Below are 13,508 nucleotides of genomic sequence, written 5' to 3' on the forward strand. Positions count from 1 at the left end.
GAAATCATCTAGGCCTACACCATTTCAGACAAATGGTTGTCCAATCTCTTCTTTAAAACCTCCAGTGGAAGGTTATCAGTGGAATGACTTGCCTCCAGAAGTTGTTGGAGCACCCACAACTTCTGGAGGCAAGTCATTCCACTGATAAATTGTTCTGTCAGGAAATTTCTCCTTAGTTCTAAGTTGCTTTTCTCCTTGATTAGTTTCCACCCATTACTTCTTGTCCTACCCGCAGATGCTTTGGAGAATAGCTTGACTCCCTCTTCTTTGTGGCAGCCCCTTAAATATTGGAACACTGCTATCATGTCACCCCTAGTCAGGGCTGGTATTCACTTACCTTCGCTACACAAATGTGAGCGTCTGCGTGCAGAGGGTAAAAAATGGGACGTGATGACGTCTGGGCGGAGCCTCCGGCCACAGCCATTACCAGTTTGCATGAACCAGATAGAACCGGCTGAATACTACCACTGCTCCTAGTCCTTTTCATTAACCTAGACATACCCTATTCCTGCAATTGTTTCTATGTTTTATCCTTCAGTCCCCTAATGTTTGTTGCTCTTCTCTACACTCTTTCAAGATTTCTTTTATATCATGGCAACCAAAACTGGATTTTTTTTTTACTTGAGGGTGGCTAGAGCAGTGCCATCAAAGACAAATTTGCAATTCCGCAGAAAATGTAGACTATTATTTTGATTTTGAATTTTTCCAAGAAAACTGTGATTCTGTAGTTAACATTTCCCCCTGAAATTCAGAAACCTGATTTTCTGATATACAAAAATATGTGACAAACACATTTCAGAATACATCTGAGGGGGAAATTGCTCAAATCAAACTATATCAAAGAAGATTGTTTTGTTGCTCACAACTTTTCACATGTAAACATTTCAGTTAGAAAATATTTTCAAGCAAATAAGATCTCTTTGCTCTTTATTCAAATTATCTTAAGCAGATTTGAATAAAGAGAGCAGTTCCTGCAGGTATCAGCAGCCCATACTGTTTCAATTTTTAAAAGTCAGTCACTCATAGCCACTTGAGAATGAAAGGGAATAGGCAATCAACATAAGTTAGTGTATTAGAAATCCTAATCATTTGCCATAAGAATCTTGAGCCTAGAAGAATATGAGCCTAAAAGAATGCACATATGTTCTGAGGTTCTACAATTAATATTCACATTACATAATAAAACATTACTAAGAGAGACAAAACAGAGTAAATTGAGTTGTTTTATAAAATAAACAAAAAGATATATAAATTTTTGACCTTAACATTTCCACTACATTATTTGTAATCGATAAAAATAGAAGAAAAAAGGGAAAAAAGAAAAAAAACACCCCTATTAAATTAAATTTAACCTTTTCCCCCAGGTTCCGCCACATCTTTTGAGATGCTATCCCTCAGTCCAAAACATGTTACATGCAAGATGTGCCACACCCCTACACCCCCATACCCTTGATATAGAGCTAGTCAATCCATATAGAGAGTCAAAATGACAGTTGTTTTATCCTTGTAAATTAATAGCCCTTGCACACATATTGTATCTTCAAAATAGAAATTAGTGCATTTTTGCTCAATAATGCATGTGTTAGTTTCCTTAGCTGCTTGACAAGATCAGTTGCTGTGAACTGTTTTGGTAATATTGTTACACGCTCAGCTTTTTTAGATTAGATAACCTTCCAGCTAATGAAGGTTTCTGAACTATAAGAAAGGTAATCTTTCCAGTATTCAAAAATTTGATTTGTCCTTGTAAACTATTAGATTGATCATACTTTTCACAAGTTTTTCTCAGATGATTTATTCATCTAGTCCCTTGCACCTGTCTCCCCATGGCTCACTTCTTTTACTTGTTTGCTTCTGAGATGTTTGCTAAGTTACCCAGTGGCGTCATCAGTCTGTTTGAAAATGTTGCTCTTTATGAGCATCCTCATTAAAAGTCAAAAGGGGGACATTGTACAATCTAAGGTTCTTTTCTACGTCTGTTACCTGACCTTTCCTCTTACTTCTTTAGCCCGAAGTTTGTGTATGCATTTTAGAAGTTCTCCTATTCAAGCAATGATAACGTAAAGTTAAAGTGTTTGCTTAACCAGAGAAAAGAGCTCTGACGTTAGAGAATATCAGTAGAAAGGCACAAAGCAAATCTCAGAAACAGAAAGACACATGTTGGCAAATGTCAAAATGCAGGTGTGGAAAATAGTATTTGATTAGAGATTTATTTCCTGAATCACAAAAGCAGCAAGGGCTTATAAATCCATGCCAAGTGCAGAATACTTAAACAGAGAGATAACTTGAAAGAAGAGAGTCCTCAGAAACCTTGGAAAAGGCAATCACAGTACAGATTTGGAAACCCTAATATTTCTGTTTTCTTGCCATGGAATTTCATCTCTTGTTACTTAGTCTCTTGATCATCATACCAATTTCTTCAGCCATTCAAACAATTGTTCCACTAACAATGCCTGACAACCATGAAGGTAAGCTGAAGCTCTCTTCCCAAAATACCAATTTAGGATCTTGTCTGCCTTTGTTACCTGCTTGGAAAAAATGAATGTTTTGGTATCATTAAAAGTTTGACTGCTGCCTTGTAGCAAAGGGCAACATCAAACTGAATCTATAGAACCACATTGATTTAATATTGATGAACATTGTACAAAAAGGTTTATTTCCATATAAGTATAGAAGTGATTGCAATGTATTTCATTGATTAATGAAAAGTTGGCCATTCCTTATATATCAGAAAAGTATGGGGTATTTTCCTTTATTTTAGGGTTATTTTTTCAGATTAGAACCAAAAAGCTGAGAAAAAGCTTCACTAATCAACAAAAATCCATCTTGAATTTTTATCAGCTTTTGATGAAGTACAGAAAACTACCAGCCATAACTTAATTAACAAAACTTCAATGTTTCAAGATAGCTAAACAAGTAAATAAACACATGTGCCTTACATATGAAGGCATATTATTGATTACAACAGATTATACTACATGTACTTAATTTATGGCATTATCATTACAGATTGGTTAGATTCTTTTTAGGTATTTGATAAATTGGTAATCTATTCTTTGAACAAAAATGTATTTACATATTAAAACTTGGATAATTCCATTATGTTTTTCCATTTCTAAGATTATGTGTTTACAAAGACAACATCTTTATTATTTGATCAGATACTAAGACTTTGGAGAAAATATTAATGATCTCCTCTGCATTTCAGAATTTCCCTAATATTAAGATTTTGAATTTGTGTAATAAGGCACAACTGTGTCTATCAGAATTTATTTCAATATGAGTATTTCTGTAATGAATTAAAATGACAGTTCAACATGAGTTTGAGAAATAATGTTTGCCTTTTGAATAGAAATGAGGTTAGAAACAAATAATAATAATATAATTTGGTCTGAATTGTCTTACATGATGTTTAAGTAGTATTTGGGTGCAGAAAGGCAAGAAATAAATCCAGCACATAAACAACTTATCAGATAGTAGAGTGCACCGTGCTTTGAAAAATTAGGAGACAAACAATACTGAAATTGAAATTAATTTTAAAATCTGTTGTAACTTTGAAATGAAAGGCTGAATTGACAGTTTGAATATATTTTAGAAAACAAAGAGAAAAAAAGCTTTCCAGCATTCTATATTAGTGTTTTGTTGAGAGCTATATCTATGTATTTGAAATTTAAATATACAAAACGGCATTAAGACCATGAAGGAAATCCAAGTAAAGCATTTGTGTAAGTTTTAATAACCTTCATACTAATATAAAAGCATAAAGGAAGTCCGTATTTATTTAACAGTGAAGCAGAAACCATATAATCACAGTGTGCTGACTTCTCTGAAGAACTGAAGGTAATCCTATTGCTGAGAAACTGGAGGCCTTTAGAAAAAGAACATAAGTCCTCATTATTGTTTTACATACATTCCACCAAAGATTAGGGCTTGGGAGGAAGTCAAGGCAAGTGGGTTAGGCAGATAAATATTTTTTGTTTAGTTAATTTAGCTAAAAAGACATTCTGAGCACTAATACATTTCAAGGGACCAATACCTGTGATTGGAATGATATAATGAACTATTTTCACATTTTCTTCTATAATAAAATTCAAAGTGAGTCAAATCTTCCCCAGTAAAATGTGATAGATAGGTAGGTAGATAGATAGATAGATAGATAGATAGATAGATAGATAGATAGATAGATAGATAGATAGATATTAATAATAATAATAATAATAATAATAATAATAATAATAATAATACAGGAGAAATATAAATTTAAAAATGTAAATGAATGTATGTAACTCCAACTAGCAATAAGAAAACATGATGAAAATCCTTAATCTCATAATACAAGGACAGACTCAGTTATAATTTTACCTGGGACATGGTCAGCATCCTGGAAATTGAGTCATGGCAACTGGACATCTTTTCTTTTTTGGTTTGAAATGTTTCATTGCTTACCCAAGTAGCTTTTTCAGTTTTAAGAAGCTATTTGGATGAGCAGTGAAAAGTTTCAAACAAAAAAAAGAAAAGAAAAAAGTCCACTTGCTGACTCAGCTTCAAGACAACTCTACCTGGATGATTGAAAATCTTCATTGACATCCTAGCCAAGCTAAATCCAAAACTGCCAAAGAATTCCTGGAAGTTTGGCATTCAGAAAGTCAGCCATTAAGGACTGAAAAAGACCAGAACATCTTCTTGCCAGCAATCAAGCAGTGAACAATACTTTAGTCAGCAAAGTACCAACTCAGACAAACAATCAAGCAATAAACAACCTAATCAATGAACCACCAAGAAGAAAACAATACCCCCCACCAACACTGACAGAGTAAGCCATTAGTATGTAAACAGAGGACAAACTCCATTGCTTCCTAGCACTGAAGTTGTTCCTAGTCGCGTAAGGAAAAATCTGCAAGCAACCAAGCTCTGAGAGCATCAAGTATTTTAAGCAAAATAATGTTCCCTAGTGGGGAACAAGAAACAGAATTATGGTACAGAATAGAAATTATTCTATTCTGAACATTTCTGCAGTGCTTATGAAGTGACAGCTGTGCTATGCCATAGATGCTGATCCATAATGTAAATGATGGTTTTCTACTTTTAACTCATTTTCTCTACTCATTTTCTCTTTTGTCTTTCAGTTCATGCAAAAATATTTGGAAAGACAATCGAAAGGGTAAGAAACCACCTAACCCTAACCCTAACCCAACTTTCCCTCTTCGTTCTAACATTGCAAAAAAGGCTATTTTTCATAGGGATATAATTACAAATTAGTTTATCAAAATAGATCTTTCTGTGAGGACCTTTACACAATAAGTGCACAGTTCTGAGAAATGCATTTTCACTTGAAATAACCAATTAACAAAGAATGTGTATATGGGACTAATGCAGGGTTGAAATGCTACCAGTTCAGACTGGTTCGGCCAAACTGGTAGCAATCGCGGCGGGTGGTTTGGAGAACCGGTAGCGAGAGCAGCGCGAGGCACTGCCCACCTGCCCAGTCGTCGTTACTTCCTGGTTTTAACCAGGAAGTAACCTGTTTTTTACCCTCTGTGCATGTGCATGTGACAGTGTAGCACGTGCACTTCTGAACCGGTAGGGAAGGTAAGTAGATTTCACCCCTGGACTAACATTTCTCTCAATGCTGCTAAACATTAGATTAATTAATTAATTAATTAATTAATTAATTAATTAATTAATTAAACAAACAAACAAACAAATAAATAAATAAATAAATAAACAATCTGCAGCTTCAGACAACATGGTTCATGGTTGAATGTACAGATTTTAAATGTAAACCAAATGGTATCACCTCCATAAATGAGGGGATATCAATACACATTCTCAAAATTGCTGTTTCACAAATAGTTTTATAAATTCTTTTGGGATTAATCCATCTGATTCTTTCTTTTTTTACATTCTGGTAGGATGTGTTGACTAAAGGGCAGACTAGTCCCCACTTTTCTCAACATGACGGTATTGTGGAATCAAGCAAGGATTTCCTGAAAACTTATCCGTTAACTGGGAAGAACTTCCAAAAAGCAGCACTCCAACCTTCCAATAAATCAAAGAAAAGAGGTATATCTTTTGACAGGGAACAGTGTCAGCTTGATAGATAAGCACTAAAGGAATTAAAATTAATTCTGTATGATCCTGTTGCATACAGAAATCTTGATTCTGAAGTTTTTGATAATTATAATTGATCTTGGGAACCATCATTTTGGCTCAGCCATTACAGCATTCAGCCATTGATTGCAGAAAATCCATTCCTATTCTGAAAGTTTATATCCCTGCCTGCACCATTGCAATATCGGTTAGACTGGTAGAATCTTGCTAGTTTTCCCTTGATCAAAATAAGCCAGAGCTGGAGGAGAACACATGTTGTAAATCATAGATCAATACAACTTTTCCCAAATTGGTACTAACCAGATACATTGGAACTGAATCTCCCAGAATTTTTGTAAGCATCGCTGAATGGTAGGAATGCTAGTACCGTGTTTCCCCAAAAATAAGACATCTCTGGATAATAAGCCCAATCGGGCTTTTCAGCGCATGCAATAATATAAGCCACCCCTGCAAAATAACCCCACCACCACCAACTACTTACAAGCATGTGCAGCTGGTCCCGCCATTTCCTCTGGTTGCTTGCCACTCAACTAAAATTTATTTTATTTTATTTTATTTATTTGATTTGATTTTTATACCGCCCTTCTCCAACAGGACTCAGGGTGGTGAACAGCCGAGATAAAACATAACATATAAAATTTTAAAAACAGTTTAAAAGTCATTAAATAATTTCGGCCCGCAATTTAAAACAACCCAGTTAAAACCAATTTCAAATTAAAACCGAAAGGATGGGATCAAGCCAGCCCGGCTAGATGAAATAAGTGAGTTTTCAGGGCCCAATGAAAAGTCCGGAGGTCTGGTATTGTGCGTATCTCTGGGGGTAGGTTGTTCCAGAGGGCAGGTGCTGCCACAGAGAAGGCTCTCCCCCGGGGGTCACCAGCCAACATTGTCTGGCCGATGGCACCCTGAGGAGGCCCTCTCTGTGCGAGCAAACTGGCTGCTGGGAGGCTATTGGCGGCAGAAGGCGGTCTCGTAGATACCCCGGCCCTAAGCCATGGAGCGCTTTAAAGGTGGTCACCAACACCTTGAAGCGCACCCAGAAGACCACCAGAAGCCAGTGCAGCTCGCGCAGGAGAGGTGTCACATGGGAGCGCCTTGTCGCTCCCATAATCCCCCACGCAGCCGCATTATGGACCAACTGGAGCCTCCGGGTGCATCCCAAGGGGAGCCCCATGTAGAGAGCATTGCAGTAGTCCAGGCAGGAAGTGATGAGTGCCTGAGTGACCGTTCGTAGGGAGTCCCGATCCAGAAAGGGACACAACTGGCGTATCAGGCAAACCTGATTAGAAGCCCCCCTGGCCACGGCCATCATATGCTCTTCTAAAGACAGCCATGCATCTATGAGGACGCCCAAGTTGCGAGCCCTCTCCATGGGGGCTAGTGATTCGCCCCCAATAACCAGAGATGGCACCAGCTGGCTATATCGGGACGCCTGAAGCCACAGCCACTCGGTCTTGGAAGGGTTGAGTCGGAGCCTGTTTCTTCCCATTCAGGCCCGCACAGCCTCCAGGCACTGGGACATCACTTCAAGGGCATCGTTGGGGTGGCCTGGGGTGGAGATGTACAGCTGAGTGTCATCAGCGTACTGATGGAACTCCACCCCAAAGCCATGGATGATCTCACCCAGTGGCTTTACATAAATGTTGAACAGAAGGGGCGAGAGGACCTACCCTTGTGGCACCCCACAAACAAGGTGCCTCGGGGTCAACTGCTGTCCCCCTGCCAACACAGATTGCAACTGGTCAGAGAGGTAGGAGGAGAACCACCGCAAAACGGTGCTCCCCACCCCCACCACCTCCAACCCCCACCCCCAACCCCTCCAACTCAAAATGAGTTGGGCGAGGCCAGGGGGGGCATATGCCCTCACCTCCCTGTTCTTTGCACCAGCTGAGCTGCCCAAAACGTCCCACCCCACCCCAATGGCAACGGCAGTCTGACTGCTTACCTTCCCTGCCATCTCTTTATTGAGAGGGGTGGCAGGTGTGGTGGGGGAGAAGCAAGACACATGGAGCGAGATGTGGCTCCCCTTCCATCTCTTCTCCCCCCGCCCTCGCCGGGCATGGCAGGGCTCCTGCCCCTTGCTTAGCCACCTGCCCCCTTTAGGGATGAAATTTGGGGGTGGAAGGTAGGGTGGGCGAGAAGCGGGATGCCCGTCTTACCTTTCCAGCTCCGTCACTTTCCTCGCCATTGTGTCCAAGGAAACATGCTGTAAAAAAAAACCTTATCGCAAGTTCAAGAAGTTTGATTGAACTGGTGAGGTTTTCTTTTACAGCGTGTTTCCCTGGACACAATGGCGAGGAATGCGACAGAGCTGGAAAGGTAAGACGCGCGTCCCGCTTCTCAATCCACCCTACCTGCCACCCACAAATTACAACCCTAAAGGGGGCAGGTAGCTAAGCGAGGGGCAGGAGCCTTGTCATGCCCGGTGAGGAGGGGAAGAAGAGACAGCAAGGGGAGCCACATCTCACTCCATGTGCCTCACTTCTCCCCCACCCCACCTGCCACCCCTCTTGATAAAGAGTCAGCGGGAAGGGAAGCAGCTGTTGCCATTGGAGTGGGGTGGGACGTGTTGGGCTGCTCAGCCGGCATGAAGAACAGGGAGGGGAGGCAACAGCAGCGACGGGACATCCAGACCCACGCTTGCCACCTCCTGCACCCCCAAAATAATAAGACCCCCGATAATAAGGCCAAGTCCTTATGGGGGGGGTCAAAAGAAAATAAGACCCTGTCTTATTTCCGGGAAAACACGGTAAGTACAAATTCAGTGTATCTGAAAAGTTCCAGGTTGGAGAATGTCAGATGGAAAATAATGAGGAATTATACTGTGTAACATTTCAAAAAGCAAATACAGTAGATGTGAATGGCTGACTGAAAGTACCAGTATTCCTTGAGCAAAGGTAAACAAAAGCTATATTTGAGAGAGGCTCATGTCACTTTAACTGGGCTTTTAAAGTGATCTTTTTTTTTCCTATTCCAGCCTGTTTTTGGAAATACTGTGTGCAAAGCAAGTAATTGCTTGAAAGTGTTGTCTCATCAAACCATTCTGGTGATTACAGAATTGAAACCTGACAATGAAATCTTCGGAATCTGAAGACTTCTTCCACAACAGTATTAGTGCAAATAACAATTTGAGCATGTTTTGCTTTGTGTTCATATATATTTAAAATACATCTCAGTATTTAAGGCTTGTACTATTTTTTAAAAAATATAATAAAATAATTTTTATATGAACCATGGTATATCAATCAAATCTTGACAGGAATAAAGTGTTAAATCTTTCTGGATGACAATTGTCAGATTACACAGGTGGCAAAACATGAGTGTTTCTTCAAATAATGCAAAAAGAAAAAAAAACATGTCCTCTAGGACCGAGGATATCCATAGAAGGTACTGGGAAATCTGTAGGATACCTAAGAAATTTGTATGTCCGTAGCTTGGAATGTTATTATTCATAGCACTTCCTTTGATCCACAGGCTTTTAGATGCAACAAATCTGTGTCCAAAACAGATCTGAATTATAGATACGGCCTATACACATATACCGGTACTTTTTTAGTCTTCTATTCAACCCAAATTTATGACTGGTAAATTTCATGCAGCTTAATTTGGAATTAGACTCAGAAAATTACAAACCTCCCCCCTTTTTTCTGTATTCAGTTACACCAAATAATTTTAATGTTGACACTTTTTTACTTGTGCAATGTGATCTAAATGCCACTCGAAGTCCATGCGCAAGTCTCTGAACCATCAATCATCATCTTCATCCTTTCTGCTTCTTTGGCAGTAGCAGCCTCAATGTTCGAGAGAGTTTAACTGGTTTGCAGTCTGTAAGTCTCTTTGCTCCTGTCTAAAAAGCTAATATTGCAAAATACATCAAGAACTTTGAGAAATACAGCTTTCAGTGCTGGTATAACATTGTGTATCATTGTGTGCCTGGAACTTTGTGTGTCTGGAAAATAGATTTTTCAGGCTCTTGTGCCTTAAATGGTATCATGACAGATATACCTAAATACAGTATTATAGTCCATGAAATCTTGGTTGGAAAACCATATTTCCATGCTACATGAGATGCTGTCATTCACTATATCAGTAGTAACAACAGTAGCACTGCTAACATGTTTACTTTGCTAATACTGTTTGAAAAAATGCAATAATTACGGTAGTAAATAATGCTGAAGACTTTGAGCAGGACACGTTCAAGTCAGAGTTAACTGTTGATGGCTTTAGGAAACTCATCAACCCTTGAGCATTGTTAAAACAGCCAGCTCTATTCAGGAATAAAATACAAGGTAAGTATATAATGAGGAATATAAAACATAGGACGTGAGAATCCACAAGCACCTTTCAAAATCTTCTTTTAAAAAATTAGCTTTTATTTATAAATGGCTGTAAAGTGCTTGCAAAGAGACAAGGTGCTTGTTTGGTACTTGATTAGCAGGACTTTAGGAATTGGATAGCTACTTGTGTTTTCTTTGAGCTGAATTATATATGAACATTTTATATTTTTACTAAAATTATTCCAAGAATATTCTGATTCAATTGTTTTATCATTCTTATTTCTGATTATGAAATAAACTAATAAAAGATTATTTTCAAGAAGTGTAACTTGTACAATGAGCTGCTCATTTTTTTCTATGTCTAATAAAAGCACAATGTCCTCCTTCCTATCACCATAAACCATGATTACACTTTTTGAAATGGTATTGAAATGGAATAATATTAAGCAAATGGCTAATGCTTCCATTTAAATCAACCACGTATATTTAATTTTAATAGTTTTGATACAAATGTTTTCCTAATTCTTCCATTTCCCTAGACTTAGTAAGTACAAACTTAAAATACAGATCAACATATTTAAATCTTAATTTATATATTTTATATTCAACTATATAAGGTATATTAACTACAATACTTAATTATATTGTTTCTATATGCTTCAACAGATTGAATTAATATTTATTTTAAAAATTTGCCAATCATCTCATCCTAAGAATATTTGTTTCCTGTAATATATTAAATATAACATTTATCTTGATTTGATTGCAGATAGGAGAAGGGAAAAATAATTTCATTATGTGCTAAATTAATCATGAGTGTAAAATAAGAGTGCAAAAGTTGAAAATGTTATGCCAGTAGTAAAAAATGGAAACAAACTAGACATCTCAATTTTCATTTCTGAGGTAAAATTTCTTGGTAGCCATAGAGGTAATTCCTAGCTACCACAAGGTACTCAGCAAATAGAATAGAATAACAGAGTTGGAAAGGACCTTGAAGGTCTTCTAGTCCAACCCCCTGATTAGGCAGGAAACCCTACACCACTTCAGACTTCCTTTTTACATCCTGGCAACCAAAATTGGATGCAGTATTCCAAGTGTGACCTTACCATTAACACTTCATGTGTTCTTGATTCTATCCCTCTGTTTATGCAGCCTAGAACTGTGTTGGCTTTTTTGGCAGCTGCAGCACACTGCTGGCTCATATTTAAACAATTGTCCAGTAGGACTCCAAGATCCCTCTCAGAGTTACTACTATTGAACAAGGTACCACATATACTGTACCTGTGCATTTTTTCTTGCCTAAATGTTCAGTTTTAATAACCTCTATGGATTTAAATAAAAATCCTATTGAATGTGAACCACCAAACCAACTATATGTCTTGTGTAATGAAACTGATTTATTTAAGTAAAATATTTGGAGGGAGCGCTACATTCACAGAATTAAACCAATTTTAATTGAAAGTGAATATATCTCTGACAAATCCTTCATGCAAATATTATAGAGAATTCATAGTAGCTTCTTTTTGCCTTTACATCAAAGTATTAAACCTTGCATAAGGTGTTCTATGTTCCAAATATGAAATTAACGGGCTTCTTTTTCCATAAAAGCCAGTTCATATTTGGTGAATTTTATATAAACATTTGTTTTATTGTTCCATGTATCTTGAGAGAAAATGAAGTAATTTCTTTATAAGACTTCACACTCAGACTCAATGGCAATAGCTCTGAAACAAAACAGAGACTGTAACACATTTGAATGAGAACAGGAATCTATGTCTCCATTTAAGAGACCTAAGAGGGTAAATGTACCCTCATAGTTAAAAGGGATTATGAGTTCAGCAATAAGGCCGTCTCTGTTGCTGTCTGGCTTTCCCTCACTAATGAATAACTTTCATTGCAGACAACAGTAGGATTAGGAGCTTTGACATCTGCCTTGTAGGTCAATGTTAAATGCTTGGAAGTTGATGCAGCAGTGCTTGAGATTATATGCCACATAATATGAAAATGGGCATTTACATCTGCAGCCAGACTGTCCTAGAGATGTAGAACTCTATGAAACAAGTGCACAGGTGCAATTCTCTGTGGTTGGAATGAATGGATGAATGACAACAGATCAGGAAATTACCAATGCAAGTCCTACATTTGCAGACACCAAAGATTTTCCCCAGCATCTAACCAAATAAAAAAAAAATAATTTAAAATAAGGCCAAAATGAACTTGCCCAATCATTTGCAAGATGATGTATTTACTTACTTACTTATTTACTTACTTACTTACCGTACTTATCATATCCCTTTATTATTTTTATTGAATTATTTTTACACTAACTCAAGGCAGCAAACATCTCCAACACACAGTCCTCCTCCTATCCCAAATGTGCTTTTCAAAAGGCAACTTGACATTGTTGGTTTTTTTCCTTGAATTGAAGAAGCTTCTTGGATGAGAAATGAAATGTTTTCAGGAGGAAAAAAACCCAACAAAGTCCACTTGCCTTTTGAAAAGCACCTTTGGGACAAGCATGACCTGGTTGATTGAGAATCTCCATAGACATTCCTCCTATAACCCTGTGAGGTGAGAGGAAGTGACTGGCCCAGTCACCTAGCTGATTCTCATGACTAAGGTAGAGCTTGAATTCATGGTCTTTTGTTTTCTAGCCCGGTACCTTAACCGCTAGAGCAAAGGAATAGCAAGAACTTGGCATTAATATATAAATTTCAGATGAAAAAGCTGAAATCCTCCAGTAATGGCAAGAGAAAATAATGGAATCTTATATATCAAAGGTGACAATGTTAAAAATTAAGTATTTATGTATGTACAGTATTTATTAATTTATATTTAATTTTATGGTGTCTGGTGCTATATAAACGTATCTGAAGTCTTTTAGTTGTTATTCCCAATGCCATAGAAGCTGGAGTGTATCAAATCCTCTGTGCCCTATTATCCATGTATAAAATTGGATGACTTTAAGCAATCGTAATTTATTTGCAGAACAACATCGATAATTATTCTTCAGTGTTCTCATTAGATCTGGAAGCATAGCAAAGGTATATGGCTTCAGTTAAGTTCATTAAATTTTAACTCTATCTAACCTCTTGTGTTTGTAATGGAGGAAAATAATTACCA

This window comes from Pituophis catenifer, unplaced genomic scaffold (genome assembly GCF_029215685.1).
Source record: "Pituophis catenifer annectens isolate HBS135680 unplaced genomic scaffold, rPitCat1.0.hap2 SCAF_4, whole genome shotgun sequence".
Classification (NCBI taxonomy): domain Eukaryota; kingdom Metazoa; phylum Chordata; class Lepidosauria; order Squamata; family Colubridae; genus Pituophis; species Pituophis catenifer.